This window comes from Acanthaster planci, linkage group LG12 (assembly GCF_054643075.1).
Source record: "Acanthaster planci isolate LZ-2023a linkage group LG12, COTS_SCS, whole genome shotgun sequence".
Classification (NCBI taxonomy): Eukaryota; Metazoa; Echinodermata; class Asteroidea; order Valvatida; family Acanthasteridae; genus Acanthaster; species Acanthaster planci.
In genome coordinates, this window is record NC_141788.1 from 3,091,319 (window position 1) to 3,097,318 (window position 6,000).

Genomic DNA, 6,000 nt, shown 5'->3' on the forward strand with positions numbered 1-6,000 from the left:
CGCGGGATTTAGGGGGAAGGGTGCTCTTTACCACGGCGTCTTTTGTGAAGCAAATAAAAAAAAGGGGGGGTCGGAGTCGGATGCAGCGAAAATGTCATCCCAGTGGTGAAATTCAGATGGGTCGGGCGGGAAGACGAAACAAGATCCTAAATGTCAAGATGACAGAAGGGCCATGGAGCGGACATGTTCGAGTCACAAAGATGCACGTCCCGGGTACAAAGAGCACCTCAGGGCCTCAGGATTGGAGTCCCCCGTGTGGTCAATTACACGTCCCTGACATTTTGCCTCGTTTCTTTCCCTTCCCCCTCCCGTGTTCTCGGCCGGAGGGCGACAGAAGGTAGACCGGCCCGGGTGGGAGTTGTTCACGGTCCGTGCATGCGTTGTCTATCCCCCATGGTTTAAGGACGTATTCCCAAACGTCCACAGTGACCTTTTGCGCCACAGAGTGGGAAAAAAGTAGGTATTTCCTCTGCCGGCTAATATAACAACCAGGAAAGGTGAAGCTACTGATGAATTTGTCTAATCGTATTGAATGAGAGTTGATTTATACAAATTATTTAAAGGGAACAGTTCGAAATGGGGGCGGAGTAGTATGTTAGCTTTCGTTCTCAATGAAAAGGCGATCTTTTGGGGAAAGAGTACGAATATGGGCAGAAAACAGCGAATTAAAAGGAAAGGGTCTCTACAAACTTCTCCCTAAGTAGAGGAGGAAATGAATATGGTTATAAATTGAGGGGAACTCCGTAAACAAAAAAAGAGGCTCGACAGCTTTACAGGGTCTGCTCTTTTGACGTCACAGTCATGTTTTTCTAACAAGTGGCTGGCAAAACTATAGTTGGCCGTCGTTAAAAAAGTAACAGAAAAATTCACAACGTGTTCAAAAATCCCTCGTAGCTATCAGAATACAAGATGAGAATACACCTATTTAAAATCAATGAGACAAAATGTCTATTTTGAACAAATTTAAGGTCAAATTGAAAAACCAACCAAGAGGTAATTTTCGCATACTTTGGTCGCCCACACAAGTTGTAGGCAAAAGGAGAATGGTCTCTTGCGAAAAGTGCCATATAGCGCGATTTTCCAACGGGCAAGAGCTGAGCATCTACCGTCTGTTGCGCGCCTTGTAGGCCTACATAACGTACCGTTTTATTCATGCCATTTCCCCACAATGTACAATAATTGCCAAGATTATGAACGTGTATACGACCGATCTCTCTTATGTTGAGCATCTAAAAACGTGTAGATATTAATTGCCGAGTGTTTGGAGCATTTGGTGGTTTAGTTACTTGCTCATTAGCTTAGGACTAGCCTGCAGTATTGTAAACATTCTGAAAAAGGTCACGATTCGTGTGTTCAGATTCCTGTAGGAAATTATATGGCGGGGAAAATATCACGCCGGGTCGTCATGCACGCGTTTAATTACGTCTTGTCATGCGTAGTTGGCGAGGTATTCATTTTCCTGGCTTTGATTTCCATCCCCACGCCCTCCCCCTCCCCACGGTGTAAATGTCAACCCCCTCCCCACCCTCTCTTTCCCCCTTTCGTGCATGTTTTCACGAAAGGTCCTTCCTCAAAAGGTTAATTGCCGCGCGCGATACGAGGCAGCGGACGGGGCTTGTTGACACAACAAACATGGCCGGCCGGCCAGGGGGCGAAGGAGGACCCTGAACTGGAAATATCAAATCAGCCTGCTCCCATTGCAGAATTAGCGTTATTAGTGGAAAGTCGGGTGTGTGCTGTTCCCCAAGTGTGCTGTTCCCCCGACAGTGACAGTTATACTAGTTTTAAAAAAAAGCCACCTTTATTCCGGAGGTAATGCGGTCAAGACATGTCAGACACAAAGTTCGTATGTTTCTGGTATTTGTCTAGTATTTCACATTCTGTTTAATCTTGGCAATGCAAATATCATTCAACCTGCACCATGCATTTGTCCATTCGGATTACACACAGCATTGAGTTGCCTTCTTTGTCACGTACAATACCCAGTTTATCGTTACAGCGCCATCACACGTCGTGATTATTCAAAATACTTAACGACATCGACTTTTTTTCACTTCGCCTTAATTGTTATGCGTGCACTAGCTTCGAGACGCTGCAGTGTTCTAATGATAATTGGATGGAATTTGGTGACCTTATAAGTTGGCCTTTCGCGCTGGGAGCACATTGACGGCAAAATGTCACATCTGGCGTTTGAGTCTTTCTTACCACTTGTGGTATCGATTTAATGCTCGTACTTTCAATTTTTCAACAACACGTCATAAATTTTGATTTGCGCGGCCAGTTAATTCCGATTTAGATGTAGGCGGTCTAGACGTCGAGTATTGTCAAGTAATGACGTCATTCAATACCACGATGGTCTTTTTAACACCGCCATTTCAGCCCTTGCCCTCAAAAGGTCAGGTAGTGGGTGCGGTTTTCTAATTTACTTGTCGCTGTTGTAAAGGAGTCTTATAACTTTTGTTGAAATTATACCAAGAAAAGCTATCGGTTCAGTGTATGATGAGTCAAGTTCTATAAGTCCAAACTGTTCCTTGTATTTCTTTTATATGAATAGACCACATTTACAGTGTCTTAATGATGACGTCACGTACTATATCTTAAGAAATCACTTGGTCATATCTGCTGGCCTGCTACCTCTGTCGCAGACTCATAATGTTAAGGCCGGGGCACGGTAGAGGGTGCATCGAGAACGGTGGCTACCTTTTTCTCGAGATTCTCCGAATTGTTTTTTTTGATATGTCCCTCTTTACAGATTTCAGCAAAAATTCTGGAGCGCGGGAAGTGTGGAAAATCATTCGCAGACGGAGTCATAGCAAAGTCTTTTGCTTCGCTTCGTCACAATGGCTAGGGGCAACGGCAGCGATTCAACATGTGCCGATGCGTTTAACGAAATTACCGACTATTAAATTAGCTTGATATTTGCTTCTTTTTTTTGTTAGTCCAAGAAATCTCTCTTTCTGCAAACCTTTCTGCGTTGTGTCAAAGCTGGAGACAACAGACGCTCATTTACTCCCTATGTCCACAAACACAGACCCAAGCTTTTGAAATTTTCCCGATTAACCTTTACTAATATTTAATACCTCCGTGCCGTAATGCGTTACATTACCCCTTGCCTCTCTCTATTTCTAAGTAATTTTGGGTGTCCAAATTTGGTCTGTCACCCCGTCGATGCCACTGCCTTCGCCAGGTGTCACGCAGCGGCATTTCAGACCTTGACATTTCCAGGAGTCAGTCGCGACCTTTTGTATTATTTGCATAATTAGTGTCAGATTGAAGCGATGCGTGCTTCGAAGCATACCGGTGCATTCCCTGGCCTGTTTCTGGCTTATGGCACGCGTTAGCGCGTGTCACGACTGACACTAAGTTCACGAATTGCGACAGTTCCAACTGTACCCTTTTATGTTCCAAATGGTAGTTCAAATAGCTTGGCAAGTGGGCGGTGTGCTGTGCAGGGCTAACTCGTCTAACGTTACACTATCCTCGTGGATGCCAATTCAAGCCTGCACGCCCACTGAGTATTGTCAATAGGAGTTATGCGCGAAGGATCTTTTCAGACAAAATGGCACCGACAGTTGTTGCATTGTTCTTTCTCGATTGAACACAAAGTACTGAGAAATGGCCAACCTACGTGCGTGGTGGCTCTGCTCATTGGCTGTGCCCTTGGGTCAATCTTTCTTCACAAAATTATAGAGAAGTCTTATGTCACAGCTGTTGTGGGGTGCTTGCTACTTCATCAATGCAAGCTAAGTGTTGCTGGCCCTCGCTGTTTTTCAAACAAATTCTATCTGATGAGGGCCCAAAGACATGATTTTATGCATCTTGGAGAAATTGGCTTATCGTTTGGTCCTGGAAAGGGTTCGGATTCGAGAGAAAGTGGTGCAGCAGATTTATAGTGGCCGGGATAGGGAAAGTGATCAACAGAGGGCGCTATTTACGTAGAAACGGTTACGTAGACCTGTGGATTGCACTGCGACGAGTTTTTGTACATTGAGATTGTTAGCGTACAAATAATGTTTTGATCTCTGTGTCCTAGTTTTGTACACTTCCCTGATCTCGAGGAGACGAGGTTGTTGCCTAATGCTCGACTTGCTTGGAGTCTTTGTCTCAACCGCAAGCTCAGCTCTGGAGCTTGGTCCCAGGTATAGGAAAAGATTCAGAGAGCCTGGCCGGGTTGCTTGCTCCCCTTTGGGTGAGAGTCTTGGAATCAGCGTATGTTGCAATCATCGGGGGGGGGTATTATTTGACGAGCTTCTCGTCAGCACGTGGGGGTGGAGAAAGAAAATGTTGGCGGCAGGAGAGGAGATTCTGTCCAGGCGTACGCAGCGATAAGACAGGAACTAGGCTCGATTCCAGGGTACCTGACATTTCACAACAGATCGAGTGTATTCACAATGACAGAACTAACATGTCAGATCAGTTGATTAATTCAGCTAAGCAAGAAATAATTATCTTGACTGACATTAAATATGCATGTTGTTTATCTATGTGGAGATTTCATGGAGCGTCAGAAAGCCGACGTCCATTGGTCGATAAGAAACTTTGTTTTAAAGCCCCTGGTTGGCTAAATGGAGGAAAATAAAGAACTTCACAGTCGCTACAAAAAATTGCAGCAGCATTTCAGGATGAAGCACAGCATGAGCCCCTCCCAAAAATAAGATAGATCTGCTTGGATACGCCACGAACGTCTGAATGAACGTCTTGGTGTTACCGGCACTAAACTCAGTTTATCTGTGACGAAACAAGAGCATTGTGCGTTGCCTTGGCGACAGGAAATAGAGGTCACTGACGAATGTGTTGGTGGCATGTTGCCGAATTTTTATTTCTCAAACAATCTTTTACAGTTTAATTCCCAAATGTAGTTTAAAAAAGCAGTTTTCCCGAGAGGACACCACACTTTTTGCAGGCTTATTTCCCCGAGGTCAAGTGTGGTCGCAAAATCTCGCTTACTGATACAATGTCAAGCTTGCAAGGGCTGGAAGCTTGCAAACTAACATGGACCGTTATGGGTCAACAATTTGCCGTGTGCGACGACTAAAATTTCTCGAAACTAGCCTGGCCCTGTCGAAACACAGTCATGATGGACATGCGCCTGATGTCACGATGACTTCGCAGGTGATTTCTTACGAACTTCTTGCAAACTAACATGGACCGTTATGGGTCAACATTTTGCCATGTGCGACGACTAAAATGTCTCGAAACTAGCCTGGCCCTGTCGAAACACAGTCATGATGGACATGCGCCTGATGTCACGATGACTTCGCAGGTGATTTCTTACGAAATTCATACTGGTGTGGGCGCACCTCACTTCCCTACGTACGTTATGAACACCTCTCTCGGGTGTACTTGCTTTGACACGCCCACCCCTCACTTGTCACGGGCCGACCCTGAACAACCTCTCGCTGTACTCCTTGAAAGTTATTACTTGCTGCTGTCGCGACCGAAAAAAAAAATAAATCCGTAAATGAGAAGGGAAAAAATGGTCACTGCACTTTTGGGGCTTGAAAATTACCATGCAATTTAAGTCAGGCATCGTATTCCGCGTCTCTGTGTTAGTAAGATCTATCCGTTGGAGGATATCAAGACATCATGCAGGAAATATTATGTGCTTGGGAAAAATGTCCCAGCTATTCCAAAGATTCTGCAATCGTGGAAGGCACTGCAGAGTTCTAGGCAGTTGATTTATTGCCAAAAAAAATTACAGTGATAAATTTTCTGTCGCAACATATGCAAAACGATTCCTGAAATGACTGCACAGTTTTTGGTTTAAAAATAATACAACTTTCCTGTCCTACTGCCATTTCCCGTTGGTGCTGATTTTATCGCGTTTTTATACATGTATCAAGCTTGTAATTCTCCTTTTCACGTCTTTTTATACGTGACTAAACACATGAAACAGCCGTTGCATTTGCTATATGTGTATTATTATAATTGCACAGGCTTTGTTCGGGTTTAAAATGAGTCGTTAGTAAATGCTGGAGGTTAAAGTCTGACGGCGGCTAT